The sequence below is a fragment of the Mastigoproctus giganteus genome, chromosome 11, assembly GCF_048544385.1.
Source record: "Mastigoproctus giganteus isolate SK-2022 chromosome 11, ASM4854438v1, whole genome shotgun sequence".
In the NCBI taxonomy this organism is placed as follows: domain Eukaryota; kingdom Metazoa; phylum Arthropoda; class Arachnida; order Uropygi; family Thelyphonidae; genus Mastigoproctus; species Mastigoproctus giganteus.
In genome coordinates this window covers 73,817,663-73,840,487 of record NC_143585.1, presented here as the reverse complement: position 1 = coordinate 73,840,487, position 22,825 = coordinate 73,817,663, and positions in this window count along the sequence as shown.

Sequence of the window (22,825 nt, the reverse complement as noted above, 5' to 3'; positions counted from 1 at the left end):
TACACAATGCAAATTTCCAGTTAACATGATCTTTTTTTTTATGCGACAGTTGAAAATGATTTGAATCGCGTGTTAAGCTTACCGTGAGTCGTACGGTCAATAAACAAACGTTTGCCTGCTGCCCGCCTCGGTGTGTCCCATCAACCATCGGAAGAAGACGTGTTTGTCTCCTGCTAATAAAGTCAATGCAAACTTGCATTTAAAAATTCAAATTTTTAAATGAGCCAGATGAAAATGTTACCGCCAAGGAGATAACGGAAAAAGAATTAGGTGAAATCTTTCGTATCGCATAGAACCTCAAACAAAAGGTTTGATGTTCTCTGTGATATTTATTTCGCCAGGGCCCAGAGAAGATTGTTGTCGGCTATCGGAAATTGATTGATGAAAAGAGAAAGTCAACACTGTTCAAATATTTACGCAAAAGTAATTTCTTCATTGTGTATTTTATGTCAGAGGTTCCCAAAGTTTCTCGGTTCACGGCGCCTTTAATGTCTCAGTAATTTTTTCAAGGTGCACCCAGACCAAAAGAAATACCTAATAGTTTCGTTTAGCAGTTAGGTCCAAACAACTTAATAAGAAATGCTCAAACTGTGAATTACCTTGAGCTAGTAGTTTGCGCGGTGTCCGACAGATGTTGAGTATCGCTGTGTTTCCCACGAAAATTTAATATATTCCGCGGCGCACAGTTTAAGAACCGCTGTTTTATGCAATTAAAATTTAATTCCATAATTATTTTCATTATCTTTTACATTATATACAGTTAAAAAGTTATTTAAAAGGTATTTTTAAAATTCTTTATGGACATTCCAGAAGGTCAAGGACCAATTATAATTTTTCCTATTGGTTATTATATTCGATTAACACGTTTCTGCTTTGCGCGATGCGCTCGTGGGACGAATTAATTGCGTTAATCGAGGCCCGCCTGTAAATGCAAAGAACAGAAGTACAAATCAGATTGGACCCTTATGTAATGGACGTGGGATAGTATTAGATAACAGTTAAAGTTGCAGATGAATTCAACAGTTACTTTGCATCCATATTTACATATAAAAAACCCTTTGTGTCAATGAGATATTATGGAAGAGAAGTTGAAAAAAATGTAATTAATGATGTTGAAATTTCAAATGATTATTTAATGAGAACTTTCGTGCCTACAGGCGAGTAAAGCTCCTGTGATTGATGGCATATACTCTATAATCTTAAAGGAGGCGGCAAGTGAGTGCATTGAACCATTAAGGTTAGTTATGAGAGCATCACTGGACAGGAAAGATTCCATTGGGTTGGTGTAAATTGGAACATAAAGGCGATTCTAGGAGTGTAATGTGGGATTACCCACTTGTCCAACTTCAGTGGCAGGGAAAATCATGGAGGCAATGATCAAGGGTGGAATTCAGGATCATTTAGATGGAAATGGTATTCTGTAGGACAGTGTTTCTCAAAGGGTGTGCCGCAAAATTTAGAAATTTCTTCTTCTATGACTACGTAGGTGTGCCGCGAAATTTTTCTTCTTTGGAAAATGTGCCACGAGAGTAAAAAGATTGAGAAACACTGCTGTAGGATACACAGCATGGTTTTTAAAAGGGAAAATAATGTTTAACAAATCTAGTTAGCCATTTTGACAGACCACTCATGAGCTGGGTTTAGGGAATAATTTCGACATTGTTTATTTGGATTTCAGCAAAGCATTTGACTCAGTCCCACATGAGTGGTTACTTTATAAGTTGGAGCAGGCTGAAATCATAGGGAAAATTCTTAGATGGATAGCACGATAGCTTGAGGGCAGCAGGCAGAGGGTTGTGATAAATGGTTATTTCTCAGATTGGATTAATGTAAGAAGTGGGGTTCCCCAAGGATCAGTATTGGGACCACTGTTGTTTTTTATTATGTTAAATGACATCTATGAAGAGATAAGAGGGCATGATGTCTAAACTTGCAGATGATGTAAAGATCAGTAGAGTAGTTAATGATCACCGCCAAGCAGAGCTTCTTCAGAGTGACCTAGATAGACTTCTAGGATGGTCAGAAAAGTGGCAGCTATGCTTTAATTCAGCAAAATGCGAGGTCTTACACCTGGGGAACAGCAACCCCAAAATAACTTATACACTAGGTGGAGTTGAACTAAGTAGTGAAGGAACGGGACTTGGGAGTTACAATACGGTCAGACATGAAGTTGTTCGAGAATTGTGGACAGGTTGCAATGTTGCATGGTGTCCTATCGATGATTTATCAAACATTTTCTAGTAGGGATAACGACGTCATAATCACATAAATGTGATTTTATAACCTTTATGTGATTAAATTATAAACAATTATTTTTTTTTAAATTAGTACCAAAAAACCGGTACTTTTTCTATCAATACCAGTATTTCAATACCGGAAAAAAATGACTGGGATCCCGATATCGTAAGTCCTACTTGCAACTACTTACACGATCATTCTTGAGGTCTATTCAAGTTACCTTGAAGGAGTGCAGTGTAAAACTGGTAATTAATATTGCTCCACCTTGATATCCATCTGCAAATTTTGTATCCTTCATCAGTATCATTTCATAAATTAGAAACAAGTGGGTCCACCATCAATCCCCGAGTGACCACACTTCTAACACTAGTATAATCTGAAGAGTAACCATTAATCACAACCCTCTGCCTCCTGTCCTGCAGTGACCTGAACTGTGACCAATATATTCCAACTTATACAGTAATTTCCTCTTGTGTAGGACAGAGTCAAATGCTTTGCTAAAGTTCAAATAAACTTTGACTATTTCCTACATCCAATCATGAGAAACACTTCCAAAATAGCTCACAAGATTAATGAAACAAGATTTTCCCTTTACAAAATCATGCTTTTTTTCCTACAGAATTTCATTTCTATTTAGATGACCTTTGTATTGCATTGTTAATCATTTCCCTAATGATTTTCCCTTCTACTGAAGACAGAATGACTAGTATGTAATTTACTCATGTTGCCTCTCAATACCATCTTTTTTGAAGTACAGAAACTCCCCGACTTACGTAATACTCGACTTATGGAAATTCGACTTTATGTAAGTTTTTGCTGGCCAGTGCAAACTTAATATGGAGGTATCGTGAAAATATAATGTGACACATTGTTAACACACTGTTTTGTTTTGTAATTCATTTCAAGTCCTTGGAAGTTGAAAATTTCGCTATATTACTAAGCTATTTATCTCTCTAAAAGGTCATTTTTATAATGTAAATTGCACTACACTTTCATCATTATCATAGGTTTTCATGTGCTTTCATATGTTCTGTTATAAGAATCGATTTTGAACACCTTTGTGCTATTTTTCTAAAGCTTGTTTCACGACCAAAACACAAAAACAATTTGCACTTTCCAGTTTATTGGGCTTTTCTATTAGTGCATCTAATTATAAATGGGTAGTAAACCCGATTTTATTGCATTTGCGATAATCCCGAGAACTGCAATTGTGTGGATTTTTACACTATTATGGCGAAATGTGTTTCCCTTCACTGAAATCTTCGATCATATAAAAAACAAATTTTTAGACACTTCTCTTCATTCCTGTTTACTTATTACAATGATGAAGGGAAAGTGACCAACAAAAAGTGCAAGTGGTGGTAATGCCAGGAAACGAAACAAAATTGATTTAGAAATGAAGATGAAAATAATTAAGAAGTATGAAGCAGGACAAAGTTTGTCATCTATTGCATGGAATTAAGTCTTGCTGCTTCAAGATGAAATGAAGATGAAATGAAGATGAAAATAATTAAGAAGTATGAAGCAGGACAAAGTTTGTCATCTATTGCATGGAATTAAGTCTTGCTGCTTCAACAGTGAATACTATTTTAAAGGACAGTGCGCGAATAAAAGAACATGTCAAGGATCAACGTACTTAAGATCAATGGTGATCACAAAACAGCATTCAGGTGCTATATCAAAGATGGAAAAGCTATTAATAATGTGGATGGAAAATCAGATTCAGAAGCAAGTGCTGCTGAGTCCAATGGCCATTCAAGCAAAAGCAACAAGTATTTATAAAGATATCAAGAATAAGTACGGCGAACCCCAACCCAAGTTCATGGCAAGCAATGGGTGGTTTAACAGGTTCAAACATTGTGCTAGTTTACACCACGTTAAAGTATGCAGTGAAGTTGCCAGTGCCTATTCTGCAGCTGCAGAGAAATTTTGTGATATGTTGGAAAAAATTATTGATGAAGGCGGCTATTCAACGCAGCAAATTTTTAACGTTGACGAGACTGCTCTGTATTGGAAAAAAATGCCGGATTGAAAATACAATGCCAAGTTTCAAGGTGTCAAAGATAGGGCCATGCTCTTGCTTGGGGCTAAAGCAGTGGGAGATTATGGATTAAAACCACTGCTTGTGTACCATTCTGGAAATCCTTGTGCAATTAAGGGCATCAATAAAGCCACCCTACCTATGCATTTCCGATCGAACCAGAGAGCATGGATAACAATACCTCTCTCTGAGGATTGGTTTAAATGCTGCTTCATTCCCGAGGTTGAAAAATATTGTAAAGACAACGACGTTACTTTCAAGATTTTGCTTCTATTAGATAATGCTCCTGGACATCCTGTGCATCTAGATTTCAATTCGAACGTGAGAGTCACATTTCTGCTGCCAAACACGATCAAGATCAGGGTGTTATCTTGAATTTAAAACCATACTATTTACACACAACATTTGCTCAGTCATTGTCTGCAATAGACAGCAAGAAAAATTTTACGTTAAGAGACTTTTGGAAATCTTACAATATTTACCATGCCATCTTAAACATTAATAAGGCCTGGGTGGAAATTAGTAAAAGTTGTTTAAATGGTACATGGAAGAAAATATTCCCCCGGCACGTAAAAGGCTTTGAAGGGTTTGAAAAAGACAAATCATAAAGAGGTTACAGATAAGATTGTAAAGGCTGCAGAGTTATTTCAGTTGGAGGTTGTTGCCAAAGATGTGGAGGAAGAAGAGAATGAGTTATCTAACAAAGAACTTATTGACTTGCAGGCAGCGATAGTGAAAGAAGAAAATTCTGATGAAGCCCAAGATGAACCAAATGAGGAGCCGAGACCCTTCATCACCAGAGAGATGGCAATGGCATTTCATGAAATTGCATTGGCAATGGTGAGGTTTGAGAAGATGGATCCTGACAGCGAACGATTCTTAAAAGTAAACAGAGGGGTGAATGATATGCTTGCTTGCTGCAAAAAAATCTATGATGAAAAGAAAAAAAGCCACCGTCCAGTCATCCATTAATATGTTCTTTCATAAGGTTGAGCGGCCGACCCCTTCTAAATCTCCACAGCCCTCAACCTCCGCAGTGACGTACTTATCAGCTGAAATCGTCGATTCTGGCAACGATGCTCAAGAGGTAAAACTGACTGACATTATACCTGCCTCCTCTCTTATTTTGTAATTTTATAATTTTTGAAATTTTTTTAAATTGCACGCTTTTGTAATTTTTCCTGGGCATAAGATAAAAAATTGAATAAATACAATAAATAATTCTATTTACATGTTCGTCGAAGAGTTCTTTTTTGATTCAATCAATTCAGTGAGCTTCACAAGTGCTACACAAGCATGGAGGGAAATTTTGACTTATATAGCGTTCCGCAGAATGCAACCCTTACGTAAGTCGGGGTGTTCCTATAGTGATATGTTAGCACTTCTCAAATCCAAAGGAATTTTTTTCCAAGTTCAATAACACCTCAATAATTAATCAATGTTTCAATACACTCCTTCACTGCCTCTTCAAAATTAGTGGATGGATATTAATTAATCAATGTGAGCAAATTTAATGGAAGGAAAAACCATAAGTGGAATAAGAGCGTAAAAAGGGGATAAAAAAAAAACAACAGAATTTAACTCTGAGGCAAAGGTTTTAAGAACAAGTTTAGAAATGCCATCAGGATCTGGTACTTATCAAGAGTGCTCAGGATTCTTCTGATGTCTGTCAGAAGACCAATGGAGGCATCAAAGGGAATGTATTCAGCATTACAGAAGGTTTAAGAAGATTGTCAATGCAAAAGTTATAGTAAAAGAAAGATGTTAATAAGTCAATTTTATCTTTAGATATGGATACAACAGAACCATCAGGATGAAAATGGAGGTGGTAGCATGGAGTTACAACCAATAGCTCTGATAAGACACCAGATGGCTAACTATAATACAGACAAGAAGTTTCCTACTCTTTTCCTTTTCAAAATCAGGTTCAGATTTATTATATCCAACTATTTTGAACCTTTGTGTAGATAGAAAATGAAGCAAGAGACTTGGATATAAGCCAACTGTAATGTGGCATATCCTTAACTTGAGCAGCCTTAGCACATTTACCGGAAAACAAATAGCGTTAACTATGTACTTTGAAGGATTGCTGGTGAGGAAAAGATCAAGAGCGTTAGAGGCATGGTTAACAATTACCTGTATTTTAGTAGGTAAATGAACAAGTTGTGCGAGTTCATTGCTATTAGCAAAAGCCTCATAATTTCTGCCAAGTGGATCCATACAACTAGAAAACTGTTAGAAAATTTACGGTGAAAAAAAAATTAAGTTTCAAAGAAGGAAAGTAAAAAAAAAATTCTAAGTGATTTAAATTAGTAGAAAGATAGATAAGAAATGAAATTTTACAGAATGAAGTAAATGGATTTTTAACCAAAGGAGATTCCAGATTAAAAGAAATATTAGAGAGGAAGTGGAAAACAAATATGATAAGAGTCATACGTATGCATTAATGTAGTGTTGGGCCACCCTTTGCTTTTAAAACAGCTTGTACTCTACATGAAATAGATTCGTATAAATACTGAACTGTCTTAAGAGGAATATTGGACCATTCTTCATGAAGGAAAGTTTCAAGCTCCTTAAGTGATGGTGGATGAAATCTGCTTCTCACTCTCCTCTCCAAATATGCACACAGTGGCTCAATAATGTTTAAGTCTGGTGATTGTGCTGGCCATGGGAGAAGCTTTGCATTAGTTTCATACTCCTCAAACCAAAGATAGACACATCTAACCATGTGCATTGGCACATTATCACTTTGAAATTATGTTAGCACCATAGGATGAACCTGGTCACTCAGACTATCAAGGTGATAATGTTCCTAAAGAATACCAAGATATTGCTGCCCAAACCATTGCTGATTCTCTTCCTTCCATGTTTGATGGTTGGCAACAAGTCAGTTGACGTGCTTCCTTTGGCATTTGCCAAACGTAAACTCTCCCTGATGCTGGAAAAAGTGTGAATGATAATTCATCTGAATATGACATTTTTCCGATATTAAAGTGTCCAGTTTTTATGCTTCTTACACCATCATATCCTCTTTCTAGCATTACCATCAGTAACGAATATTTTGGTAATAATGGCTCTTCCATAAATTTCAGCTTTTTCTTACCAAACTCAGGATTTCTGAGACTCATATTAAGTTCTGAAGTCATTTTTGAGACAGCAGTTTTATATTTTTTGGCTACAACCGTTTTCAGTGTCCAGCAGTTTTTTAGTCAGCTTCGATTTTCTGCGACAATTCATCTCATCAGATTCTATTTTTCCGTATTTGGTGAATACAGACATCACTTTCAATACAGTTTCTCTGGATACATTCAACAAATACAGTCACCAAAGCCCCTGCTAAATGTGTGCCAACAATTTGACCTATTTGGAATTTAGACAGGTCGGTCATTTTTTTCATGTACCAGTTTTACATTACCTCTAAATAAACATTAGGCTTTTATCATCTTTCTTCACAGTACTACCTGCAAGAAAAAAGAAAGTACCACTGCTTGTTTATAAATACATCATAAGCCATCACAAAAACTACTACATTCAATGTCAGGTGTTTCCAATATTTGTCCACCCATTGTACATACACAATTATCACCTTTAAAGCAAAAAGAATTGTAGAGTGAATAATAAGAACAAATGAGTAGTTGAGAAAACTGATAAATGAGATTCCATTAGAAAAGTAAGTAGATGCGACAGGCAGTAGAAGGGAAAGGACATCAATTACACTAGGTCTTCCATTTGTGAAATGAATTAGGCCCATCCCATTCCATACTCACAACAAAGTTTCCGCTCCAGTCACAGCTGATAGAGTAGAGGCAGCAAGCTTATACTTTAGTTGTTCCAGATGCTTGCTAGAACATTACTAATTACTATGTAATGGCCAGATTGTAAAACTATTTTACAATCTGGCCATTAGATAGTAAATTACATTAAAAAATTACATGCTACTAGTAGTAGTAGTAGTAATGGATACATGTGATGCAAGAAAGCAGGCATATGAGCTTATGTAGCATCAGCTACATAATATATGTTTACGTAAAATGTTATGTAGCTGATGCTACATAAAAAACAATTTCACACTTCCATTCCCTCTAACACTTTGTTCAGTTGCTCCTTGAATTTATTTAAGCTGTCTACTTTCACAACAACAGATAGAAGTTTGTTTCAGCTATTAACCATCCACTGGCTAAAGTCAAATTTCCACACTTCTATTCTACAATTGTATCAATTTTAATTTATGACCCCTCAGGTTTATGATCTGAGCAAGAGGAAGAATCCCATCAGAATTCAGCATGCTCAACCCAATCGAGGCCTTATACACCTCAATCAGATCACCTTGCAGGTGCTTAGTCTCCAGCCACTGCAATTTGCAAAATTTAAGCCTTTCTTAATAAGAGAACCCCTATGTTCCCCTTCTCCATACACTCTGTCTAAAATGAGGCCTCCAGACCTGTACACAGTACTCAAGGCGAACCTGACAATTGTCTTATACAAAGCGATAATCACCTCCTTATCCCTGCTAGCAAAATTCCTGTATATCATTGACAATACCCGATGACTTGCTCTGGCAGCCTGTCTGCATTGCTCAGAAAACTTCATATCTGACTGCACAATTACTACAAGATCTTTTTCATTTTCTACCACCCTAAGTGTAGAACCACACAGCTCGTACGTTTCTCTGGGGTTATTTCTCCCCATATAGTGTACTTTGCATTTTTCAATGTTAAACTTCAGTTGACACTTCTCAGCTCATCTGTCCAAATTTGCTAGATCCAGTTGCAGAAGCACACTGCCATTACTGTCATTAACAACCCTGCCAACCTTTGTATCATCTGCAAACTTTGACATTAAGCCTGATATACCTTCATCAATATCATTGATAAATATACAAAACAACAGTGGGCCCAGCACCAAACCCTGCGGGACACCACACAAATAACATTAGTCTACAAAGAGCAGCATCCATTGATTACCACTCACCGTCTTCTCCCACTCATCCACCCTTTTATCCATTGTAGCAACTTATCCTGAATACCATACTGCTCCAATCTGTACAATAGTCTTCCATGCGCAACAGTGTCAAATGTTTTCCCAAAATCCAAGTATATGATAATGAAATTATTTTTTGGATCCAGTTCTTTTGTAACCACATTATAGTATCCAATCAAATTTGTCAGACAAGACTTTCCCTTAACAAACCCATGCTGTGTATGAATTATTGCTGCAGTCTTGTCTAGATGATCCTGCAATGCATCTTTAAACAGTGACTCCGTTATTTTCCCCAGAAGAGAAGTTAAAATAACCGGTCTGTAATTACTCATGTCACCCTTAGAACCCCCTTTGTGAATTGGGGATACATTTGCACATCTCCAGTTTGTGAGGACTTTCCCTGGTTCCAAGGATACTCTCATAATTATGGCTAAGGGTTTACTTACTTCCTTTGCTGCCTCCTTTAATATAACTGGATAGATCCCATCCACCCCAGGTGCCTTTCTTATGTTTAACATCAACAATTTCTTCTTCACTTTGGTCTCAGTTATTACAAAATCATTTAAGCACCTTGTTACAGTTTGATAAACGTCCGGCATTTTCCTCCCTTAATAACTCCTCCTCATGTGTCAATGTAGATGCAAAATACTCATTCACATTATCAGTTATCTAAGAAGGATCATCAACAGTCAAACAATCAATATCAAGTGGACCATCTGTTTTATCCACTTCCTTCTAGGGTTTATATAAGTAAAGAAGTCCTTGATGTTTTTCTTAGCATCCTTTGCCAAGGATTTCTCGTAATCTGCCTTCAGTTGCCTAATCTCCTTTGTGACTTGATTACAGACTAGCTTATATCTGCCATAGGTTTCTGTGTCACCTGATAATTTATATGCATCCCATGCATTTTTCTTCTCTGCCACAAGTCTCATTAGTTCATCTCACATCTATTTAGGCCTAAACATTGAACAATATTTCTTTATCAGGATGAAAAGCCTAGTAGCTTCCACAATTAGTTCTTTGAATGCTTCCCACTTAGAATTTGCTGTTGGTAACACCATCAGTTGGTCCCACTGTACAGAATTTAAAAACGGTCTGAGACCAATGTAGTCACCTGTACAGAAGCAAAAACTGTTCCCTTTATCCCTGATGGTAATTATATCTTTAAGTAAATCCCACATCAGTACACTGTGATCACTGCCACCTAGTGGTTCCTTTATCTGCAAATTCTTAATGCACGAAAATCATTGCTGATAACCAGATCAAGAGTATTACACTCTCTTTTTGCCTCTTGAATGTGTTGCTGCAGAAAACAATCATCAAATAAATCCATGAAAATCTTGCTAGCGTGCAAGTGACCACCATACAAGTTCCAGTCAATGTCTGGGAAGTTAAAATCCCCCCTTATAACACAATCTGATTTACTGGGCCATTCTATTTCTCTGTACAATTGTTCGTTGTACTCATTAGAGTCATTAGGCCTATAATTTTTGCTTTCCCAGTGCTTATGTCACACTAAACTGACTCAACATTACACTGTCCATCTATGTCAACTGGATGCACTTCCTTAGCTTTTATGTTTTTCTTAATTAACAGTATAACTTCTCCTCACTTCCTATCCTTTCTGTACACATTATACTCCCCAAATTCCCTGCACTGCTTATATCTGTGTGATACCATGTCTATGATATTCCAACAATATTTGCCTTTGATGTCTTGACCAGCACTTAAAATTCATCAAATTTATTTACTATACTTCAAGTATTGGTGTACAGTAAACTCCCGCTATTCGCGGTTTCGTGTATTCGCAATCGCTGATTTAATATAAAATGAAACCTAAAAAAATGTGAATTTTAAAGTGCCGTGAACATTTTCCGCCATAAAAAACATTGGCGTGGCTAAAATTATCTTTTCCGGTCAAAACAGCACTCACTGTTGGGGGGGGGGAGAGGGGCAAAATCGTGAGCGTGGATATTTCTCGCTAATCTTGTTCAGTATGTGTTATGCGCTTGCCATGGAAGGTTTCGTCGTTTGCTTTTAATTTATATGCTTATAAATTGAATAAATTTATCAATTTATAAATTGATATGCTTACAAAAGTGATAAATCTACCTTTTTGCTGTGTAAAACAGACTTTTTCGAGTGTGTTAACAGAAGAAAGTGACTTTATTGTGAACAAGTTCTTTCTAACCCGTGCAAAAATATGGCTACGAATAACAAGGGAAATGTGAAAATATCAAAGAAGGTGATGACGTTAGCGAATAAAATTGAGTTATTAGACAAAATTTCTAATGGTGAAAGTGTCTCCTCAGTGGCGAAACATTATAAAATCAATGAGTCAACGGTACGATCAATCAAAAAATCGGAAGAAAAAATCCGCCGTAGTGTCCGTGAAAACGCGCTAATTGCTTCAAAAATTTGCTCTGTAACTCGTGATGTTAAATTAGTAAAAATGGAAAAGGCTTTAAATCTGTGGATAGAAGACCGAACTCAAAATAAAATTCCATTAAGTTCACTCATCATTCGTGAAAAGGCAAAACTCCTTTATCAACACTTTAGCGAAACTGGTGCACTGGCGGGATAAGTTTTTTTGCTAGCAAAGGCGCTGGTTCGAAATTTCTAATAAATATTACATCTAATATTAAATTGTTTCTTATTTTCATTTCTATGCCATATGCTTGCATTTCACTATGTACTGTCTATGTACATAGTCATATTATGAAGGTACATATAATACATACGTAGACAAAATTTTAGACTAGTTTTTCTTATATATTTCATACTTTGGAACGAAACCTCTTTATTACTATGGGAGCCATAACTCAGTATTCGCATTTTCGGTATTCGCGACATTTCTCAGGAACGTAACCCCCGTGAATAGCGGGGGTTTACTGTACATGTAAGCATACATGCACCTATTCTTATTTTTAGTTACTCTAACACAGCCCATGTATTTGTTTCATGATGACTCCCACCAGTCCCTAAACTCCCCAGGACCCTGTCCTCCAGGCCCCCTGCTCATTCTAATAGAAGCAGTGCAAGAATCATTTTCACCTCTCCCTGCAGCTACTATTAACCCTTCAAATTTTTTAATTACCCCAAGCTAGCAGTTTTTCAACCAACCTAATGCTGCCTCGATACCATCAGCAAGCACTCTTGCACCCCCTTATATTTAAGTGTATCCCATCCATGTAGAAGTAGTCTCTCCCGTTAACAAGCACAAACCATGCTGTGAACAATTCTACCTCATTATTTAAACTCTCATTAAATCTGCCATCCCAAAAATGGCTAGGAGTGGAATTATTTACAAAATTCATTGCTCAGATTGTGAAGAATATGCTATATTGGCGAAAACTTAGTCTCTAGAGTAAAGTTTCCGACATCCCCCTCTCCCCATACTTCTCCTTCAACCCATGCACAGTACTAAGTACTACAGGTTTTGATACCTTTCGTGTTTGGGGGTTTCATAAAAAAAAAAAAAAAACCTAAAAAGGGGGGGAAGGTTCTATTTATACTCTGGCATGACCACAAAAATCTGAGGAATTTATACCTAATCAAGGATACAATCATTACCATATTTAGCAGTTATGTGGGGTCAAACCACAGTCAACTCAAATTTGCATGCTAATGTGATACCAAGAGAACACAACCACTTGGCTGCATTTTCAAGGATCATTTGGCTAACCATATTAATGCCACAGAGAACGCAAATTTTGGTTCAGCAGCAGTTGAACATGTATAGCAGCATGGTCTCACGCGGACTCGTGTGTCATTGTTAGTTATTTTCATATGTAATATGAAAATAACTAACAATGTTGCTGATATTTGAAAGTGATTCATATTTGTACTGTAAAGCATATCCTGAAAAGAGATATGGAAGTTTGCATCCCCATGTCTGAGTCACCCATGTTATGATATGACATGCAGTGATAGAGGATCCATCATAAAGAGGGACAGTATCATTTTTTCGTGCAAGTAATGATAATGGGAATGTCAATTGTCTCTAGACAACTTCATGAAATCACATGACTATACCTCCAAGTTCTGTAAAAATTGGAAAGGGTCAGAGAGGATTAATAGTCAATAATAAAAGCAAACTAATAAAGAGTGAAAAACTTGCTTCTTGTCCAAATGGTAGTCAAGCATTCTGGTCTCTTGCCAAAGAAATTAGCAGAAACTTTTGCCCATCTTTACATTTGTTGTTTGTTATTTGGTTTTTAGGAGCATTAGCAACTAAGGCCATATTGCTCCGGGATATGCGGTGGTCATTCCCTGACCTTTCCGCATCCTCCGTATTTGGTGGTGACGGGCTCGAACCCCAGTCCAATCAAGAAGCGTGTGCTACGCACTGCTGCTCCTTCCCACCTGGCTACGGAGGCGCCTCCATCTTTACATCTGCCTCTGTTAAAACTGATGGTCCTACTGTCACCTCAGCTAAAGATAAAGCTGACCTGCTAGAATCCTACTTTTCTTCAACACATAGGAGATCTTGGAAAATCTCCTCCTACTATTCTCAATACAATCCATTCAATGCTTCCTATGGTCTTCCATCAAAAGGAGGTCAGAAGAATTTTGAATAGTCTAGATGCCAAGAAAGCACCAGGTCCTGATAGTATTTCACCACTCGTTCTCAAAACCTGTGCTACTGAGCTTACTTCTGTTCTGTGTCACCTTTTTATACTTTCTTATTCCACTGGTGTTTTTTCCTTCTGCATGGAAATTTGCTCATATTCAGCCAGTTCCTAAAAAAAGGGTGACAAATCCCTCCCATTCAATTATAATCCCGTTGCACTTACTTCTGTTCTTTCTAAAGTAATGGAGAAATCCATGGCAGGCATCTTGCCGATATCCATCATCAGACCATGCTGTTGGGAGAACAGAAAATGGAAGATGAAGTCTTTCATCAATAAGGATCGATATGAAATACCCATTCAATCCAATCAGCAAACTTTATCTGTGGTCAACTAATTGACTTATTTTATATTATATTTTATTATGACTTACTGTACAGATTCCAGCAAGTTAAAGGTTTTAGTTACAGTGTAGTCAGTATATTATAGATCTTTATATGGGAGGGGGGGAAGGTTTATGTGCCCACACATTAATGCTCCATTCCCAATAAAAACATATCTATACAGACTTAACCTGAGGAAAACAAAGTTGTGAACAAGTGGTCTGGCTGTCCTAGAGGCCTCATCTGAAGTCCACAGAACAAATTTGGAATGAACTATAACAATAACTTAGGAAAGGGTAATATGGGCTCACTTCAAATGATGGAATGACAACTGTACTCAAAGAAAAATTATGCCAAACTTGAAGCAGCTGGTACAGTGAATTGGTCAAAATTTCTGCAATGGATTAGTGCTACCATTCGAATCAACAGTGGAATCAACAATTAAAAAAAAAAAAAAAAATTCTTTTACAATTATCCTGCCTCAATACTTATCAGAGAATAGCATATATACATATGTCGAGTTAAACTTCCCAAACAAAACAATTCTAGGAACTGATTCTTGCAAGATATTGAAATTTTCTGGATTTCAAATAGTCATATTATAATTATATAAAAAAAAAAAAAAAAAAAAAAGCAAAAGATTGCATTTTTATACTGCAATTTATTGTATATAGCGTTGCATAAGAATGTATCCTATATCAAAATAAAAGTTTTTTTTTTTTTTTGGTAGTTGTTGGCGCATCGGCTTCTGTGGCCATAATGCACCTCCCAAGGTTTTTGCAGTACTTTGATCCAAGCCCAAGGCGGGATTCGAACCCGCGACCTTTGGGTTGCCAAGCAGGCACTTTACCCACCCAGCTAGCCCGGTCGGCAAAAGAAAAGTAATGGAGTACATGGAAAAGTATAAAAATAAACTAAATTATGTCCCCCTACAACAAATTAATGAACCAATGCCAAACGTTTCACACAATCACTTTACTAAAAACTCACTGTCAGGTTTCTTTAAAATTCCACAACAGAAAATGACCTACATTTGTATTTTGAATTAGTACTACTTCGGGGCCACTTTTCTTTTTTAGGTAACAAGTCGATTTCATTCAAACTATTCCACAGAATGTTATATTTTAAAACTTATAAATTATTATCAAAATGAAATGCACTAACTTATTATTTTTTTTATTCAAGGCATGTCTTCAGAAATAAAACTGAACTATAAATAACTGAAGCTATTAGGGAAAATTCAAGCTAAGTATATAGACGTCCCCAAATTACAAACACGGATATACTATACAAAGAACAAGCCATTAAAATGGCTTTATTTTATTAAGGAATAACAATGAAATAATATATGTGAATGAAATTTATTGGTCAATCAAATGAATTAAAGTTGCTATGTTGTTTACAAACAACACAATTTAAAAGTTGTAGTTTCTTTTATTCATTTAAAAGTTACCTCTTGTAATTCTTTCCATATCAATGGCTCTCCATCTTCATCCAGATTTTCATAAGTATGGCAATCTATAATTCGTAACTGTTGCTCAAACATACTTGCCACTGCTCTATGGACTAATATATATTGTTCCTATTAAAAGAATAGCAGCAAACTGTTAAATTAATATCTTAATATTCAGTTTTATTATATATAACAATTTTATATTTTATCATGCAAAAAGAATAAAATAAAAATAACAGGGAATAGTTTATGTTCCCAATAGATTATTCCCTGTTATTTTTATTTTATTCTTTTTGCATGATAAAATATAAAATTGTTATATATTTTAGAGATAAAATCTCTCTCTCTCTCTCTCTATATATATATATATATATATATAGAGAGAGAGAGAGAGAGAGAGACCAAGCGGATCCTTTATGACATTTCTGGCATTCTCTAATTTGACTTGTTCTATTTTTTTTTAGACTTAACCATATTGAGCAAGAAACCTCTAAACTTTACTGCACACCACCCAAATAATAATAATAAATATATATATATAAAATAAACTATCTATGCATTTCCCTCCTCTGTAGGCACCTATCCAGATGATTTATGAATTTTCCCAAGCTGTCAACCTCATATACCCATGGAAGTAGCTTATTCCAATAATTAAAATTCACTGGCTAAAAGAAAATATCCTATAATCCAGTCTAAACCTCTTCCCCATAATTTGAATTTATGGCCCCTAGTTCAAGAATCATTTATAATAGTGAAAATTTTGCCCTCTATTCACTTTACTTTCTCCCACCTCAGAGATTTACAAATTTCAATCAGAGCTGTCCCCTCTAGGTACCTAATTACCAAGCTTTGTAGCCCACAGTTCAAATATTCAGTCTTTCCTCATATGGGTACCCTTTTGCATTCACCAGGTGTACTTGACCATTTTTGACCTTTTCAAGAGGCTTAATATCTTTTTTTCATGTGCAGCCTCCATACTTGAACACAGTATTCCAATTACTATTAATTACAGTCCAATTAATTACATTCCAATTACAGTCCAATTAATTACATTCCAATTACAGTCCAATTAATTACATTCCAATTACAGTCTTACAATTGCCTTATACAATTCCCAATCTCTACAAGCAAATATTCAATTAATCCTCAAGAGAATCCGGGGGGCTGCTTCCTTGCAGCCTGTCTGCACCCCACACAGAATTTTATATCTGCTTGTATCACAGCTCCCAAATCCCTTTCTTCTTCTACTGTTTTTAATTCAGCCCCACCAAGTGCATAAGTTATTTGAGGTTACTATTCCACAAGTGTAAGACCCTGCACTTTGCTGCATTAAAGCACTGCTGCCACTTTTTCTGACCATCCCTGAAAGCCTATTGAAGTCATCCTGAAGGATGCCTGTTTAGCACTGATCATTTTGTCCTATTCCTGTGAATTTCTCATTATTAGAAACAAAAAGTACAAATAGTGAACATTTATAGCCATGAATCCATACAGATGCTTATAGCAGTACATTAACCCCAGGGGGGCTCACATCTGGTGAGTATGGGCTTGGCACACCCAGGATCCTGAGCTGGATATCATCGTTTTTCTCTTTCTTGGTGATTTCCTTCTCTCTCTCTCTCTCTCTCTCTCTCTCTCTCTCTCTCAGGGTGACTCAGAATTTATTTATTTTTATTTTTTGGCTGGTGCAGCATAAGCCTCAGGCTTCCTTGCACCATATTGGCTAATAATAATAATAACCAAAATTCTACAACTTTGTAACAAACTCCATTTGCTCAGAATTACAAACAAACTGAGGCTTTTCCCTACCTGTAAAACACTGTTATAGATCATAACATGAGACCTTTGTTCTAAACTTAATTATGTTATAGCCACTATTAATTTAAAAGCTTGCAATTTTTTTTTTACCAAACTAGGAATTTGTTCTGAACCTTCTTTCATTAATGTTTGTGCTTCACAATTTTTTTTTTTTTTTTAATATTTAATTTTCTTTTGCAAGCTCAATGTGAACAGTCACAAATTATCATATGAAAGCATGAAGTTTATTTCTTATTTGATATGCAGTATTGGGAAACAACTATATCCAACACAAAGGTATGCATCATCAAACCTACATATTACAACTTAGTTGTCCTGTTTAAATTTGTTGGCTAGAGCCACTGTATAGGTGTTTTGGTGTGAATATTGTAGCACGTAAATAGAAGTGAAGTGGAATCATAGAAGTGTAGGGTTTTAATTGTGAAAAATACACAATTACTTGAAAAATACTTGAAGGCTCTAATCACATAGCTTGGCATATATTTTTTGTTTGTAGTTAAGAAATTTTGCTTTTAGTAAGGATATAACTAATTTAAAACTCTGTGAAGGTAACAGTATAATATAATGTATAAACTGAATTTGATAGCATAAGGCATAATATGTAACATTGCATTTAGGAATCTATTGGCTTATGTATTATTGTCAATTAATCAAGTAAATTGTATTTAAACAGAAATCATGCCAAAGATTAGAGCAGCAAAGTAATGAGCACAAAGTACTGGGAGTGCTGTGGCTCAGAGGAGAAATGAAAGGGAACGATTTTCCCATGAATCATCACCTAACAAAATTTGCAACTTGTGCAATGTTTTCAGACCTTTCTGTAACAAGACATGATACAGCCAAGAGGGATACCTTTGTATGTGTTCAGTGCAGAGAGTGTGAAGAAATGAGGCACCAACTCGGCATTCTGATGGGTGTTATCAGAACTTGAAGAGTAAGGCTGATGCCCTCAAAGGAATTAAAATGGGGGTCCATCAAGCTCTCAGCTGTACAACTCAATGTTGTTGTTGTTCTGGAGGCTTAATGGCACATAAGCTGCTAAGGCTATAATGTGCCTATTCACTTATTATATTAAAACATGAGTTTTCCCTAAATCAAAAGAAAATCTGAAATCAGAAATAATAGAAAAGCCCAGTTTGCCTGAGAAAGTCAAAAAATTCAGAAATATTTGCCTTATCACCAATGAGATTTTCAAGAGTTATTGGTTTATGGAGATTAACCAGTGAGATCAAGGATGAAGTTCTGGCTTGTTTATAATAGGGGCAGCCAATAAGAATATGTTTTACTGTCAAATTATTAGAACAATGTGTACATTGTGGTGGATCATCTCCTGTGAGTAAATGAAGGTGGGTCAGATGGGTATGTCCTATTCTTGCCCTTGAAAGGACTACTTCTTCTTGTCTCGATGTACGGATACTGGAGTGCCAGATTTTTGGATCATGTTTAAACTGAAAGAGTTTATTATTAGTCTGAGAGTGCCAGAGTGCTGTCCATTGTGATATGCAAGCAGCATGAACTGTTAGTGCATAATCTGATGCTGGAACAGGGATATTGGTTAAATCAAAAGTAGTTGGATTTTTTGCAGCTTTATCGGCCAGTTCATTGGGATGGAATTTGCTGGGATGGAATCCAGCAAAAAGTGACCAGTTGGTTGCATTTTTTAATTTTCAGTAATAAGCTTCTGATTTCATTAAGAATAGGGTGGACTTCATCTGAGGAATTACATAACGACATGATTGAGCTAAGGGAATCAGTGTAAATAACTGATTTGAAGGAACTGTCTGAACAGAGATTTTCTAAAGCTAGTTTGATTGCATATAATTCAGCAGAAAATATACTAAATTCTGATGGAAGGGAAACTGATACAGTTGTATTCGGAAACACTGCAGCTGCTCCAACATTTGAATTAGATTTAGAGCCATCTGTATAGATTGGGGAGAAGTCAGTATATCTTTGAGTGTGAACTGCATGAATTTGTTTGACATTTGATGCTTGCAAAGTATTCTTTCTCCATTGACAGAGGTAAGTGTCACAGGTTGGAAGAGGAGGAGGAGTCCATGGTGGCTGAGTACATGTGGCTACTTGTTGTACGGAATGGACGGAAATATTCCAAACTTGCTCCAATTCAAGAAGGCGAAGACCAGCTGGCTTTACTATGCTAGGTTTGTTTCTGTATAAGATTTCAAATGGTGGGTTGAAAAGGTATGACTGAACGGGATGAGAGGCACAACTTTGTATCTTTACAGCATATTTGAGTAACAGTGTTTTCCTGCGTAAAGCTAGTGGGGGCTCGTGAGCATCAATGTAGAGACTATGTGCTGGCGACGTTCTGAATGCACCAATTGCAATTCTCAAAGCACTGTGCTGAATTGGATCAAGCCAGCGTAATACACTCTTTCTGGCAGAATCATAGACAGGAGCACCATAATCGAGACGGGATCTGATTAATGCCCTGTATAAACGAAGAAGCGAGGTACGATCTGCACCCCATGTTTGGGCAGATAAAGCTCTGAGTATGTTTAACTTTTTTAGACATGACGTCCGTACATTTTTAATATGGTCTAGGAAATTTAACTTGTTGTCAAGGATTAATCCAAGAAATCTGATGTTGCTGGTGACTGGGACAACTATGTTAGAAATTTGAAGTTCAGGATCTGGATGGAGTTTGCGTTGTCTACAGAAGTGGATGGCAACTGTTTTCTGCTGCGAGAGCCGATAGCCGTTGAGGCTTGCCCATTGTTGAATTTTATTAAGTGATATCTGAAGCTGTCTTTCAACAGACCTCATGTTTTGAGAATGACAGGAGATGGAAAGGTCATCTGCATAAAGGTAAGTCTCAACTGTATTTGGAAGCTGCTTAGTGATAGAATCTATTCTCAGAGCAAAAAGAGTGGCACTCAGTACTGATCCCTGTGGAACACCTTCTTCCTGGATGAAAGTTGTGGAAAGGGCATGTTGGTATCGAACTTGAAATGATCTAGTATGTAAGAAGTTCTCAATAAATATAGGGAGGTTGCCTCGTAGTCCTAGAAGGTAAAGATCACTAAGTATACCATACCGCCAAGTGGTATCAAAAGCCTTCTCTATGTCTATTGAAACCATTACTAGATGTTCACGTTTGACAAAAGCATTACGGACGGCAAATTCAGCCTTGACCATAAGATCTAGGCATGACCGGTTTTGACGAAAGCCATATTGACTATGGCTCATTAGCTGTTCCGACTCTATGATCCAGACGAGTCTTCTGTGGATAATTTTCTCAAGAATTTTGCTGAGGCAGCTTGAGAGAGATATGGGTCTATAGCTATTCGGGTTGGATGGATCTTTTCCAGGTTTCAGGAATGCCAAAACTGTACAGTGATGCCAAGAAGCTGGAAAAACATTTTCTAAAAATATGCGATTGTAAAAGACCAGGAGGCAGCGCAAAGCTTTGTCATCAAGATGTTGTAGCATGACATAATAAATCCCATCTGGCCCGGCAGCACCATTGCGGGCAGTTTTAATGACATGTAAAAGTTCAGAATATTGCAGAGGTTTGTTATATGGGAGAAGACGGGCAGTTTGAAAATGAATAGCATGCTTTTCTTCAGTGTTTTTAGTTCTTTGGAATGAGGTAGGATAGGCTGTTGCTGCTGAAATTTCGGCAAAAGTATTTCCCAAAGCATTAGCTATATCTACTGGATTAGAGAGATCTTTCCCATTCCAAGAGAGGATTGGAGAAGGTATGGTAGGAAACTTACCAGACAGCTGTCTAATTTTTTTCCATATTATTTTGGAATCAGTATTTCTGTGAAAACTAGAGGCAAAACGGATCCAGGATTCTTTCTTTGCTTGCTTTTGTATGAAGCGTGCTTTTGCCCTTAATTTCTTATAGTTAATAAGATTGACTGTGCTCGGACATTGCCGAAACAAATTCCAAGCTTTATTTTTTGCTCTCTTTGCTGTGGTGCATTTGTCATTCCACCAGTAATTATGATGTTTTCGGCCCGGGGGATTTGATAGTGGTATTGTATTTTTAGCCACATTTAGAAGATGCGACGTGATGTAATCTGTGGCATCATCAATATGTTGGAGGCGGATTTTTTCCTCATCAAGGTCGATTGATGATTGAAATTTTGCCCAGTCTGCTCGGACAAATTTCCACTTTCCGCACGGTTGAATTGAAGGAGTCTTTGCTATCAGAAAGTTGCATACTATTGGAAAGTGGTCACTGCCCATGGGATCATTTATTACATTCCACTCTATGGTTGGGACTAGTACTGGTGAACAAATTGTGAGGTCTATTGCTGATGTGTGTCCTGCTGGGAGCTGTACGTGTGTCGGTGCACCAGTATTGAGTATACTGAAATTTAGTGCCTCTAAAAAGCTTTCAATTAGTCGGCCACGTCTATCCAATTTGGGAGAACCCCATAATGGGTGGTGCCCGTTAAAGTCCCCTAATATACAGAGAGGTGGAGGTATCTGTATAAACAGGTCTTCAAGATCTTTTAAAGAGTAAGTACGGTTTGGTGGTAGGTAGATTGAGATAAGTGTTATTGCACTATGGAGAGTTATGCGAACAGCAACAGCTTCTATTTCAGTTTGGATTGGGATATGTCTAGTTGGGATCTTCGAGTTTACTAGGATTGCTACACCACCATGGGCAGCATTAGCGGTATTTCGATCTCTTCGATAAAGGCAATAGTTCTTTATCGAAGGAGAAATTTGTGAGGTCAGGTAAGTTTCCTGTAGACAGAAGGCAGCTGGAGAATATCGGTTAATTAAGTATTGAATATCGTCAGTGTTGCAACGAAAACCTCTGCAATTCCATTGTAAGATACTGTGGTTCATTTAGGTTTAGTTGAGGATGATTCATCAGACTGTTTTTTGTTTGAGCACTTTTTCCGGTCTTTTTTTGGGAAGCTGGGGCGCCCAGTATCCATAGTGTCATTTGCATGAAGTTCAAGTATGGGTTCCTCAAGATCTGAGTGTACGTCGACTTCCATACTATTGGTGGATGATTCAGGTTTCTTGTTGTCTTTGGTAGTTTTTAATTTTTCTTTCTCATGCGAGACTGTCCGAGTATCAGTTGGGATGCTGATTGGAGTGTTGGTCGATTCACTGGTTTTAGTTTGATGTGTGTCTTTTCCTGAATTAGATAATGTATTTTTAACCCAATTAGCCATAGATGTGCTGGGGGGTATTGATACATCTGTTTGTACTGCTGTTGAAATAAAGCTTCGAGTGTGAGACGCATATGAACTACTGGGCATGGTCAACATAACCTGTCTGCGTGCCTCAGGGTATGTGACTTTGTGTTCAATTTTATATTTTTGAATTTTCTTCCCTGTTTTCCACATTT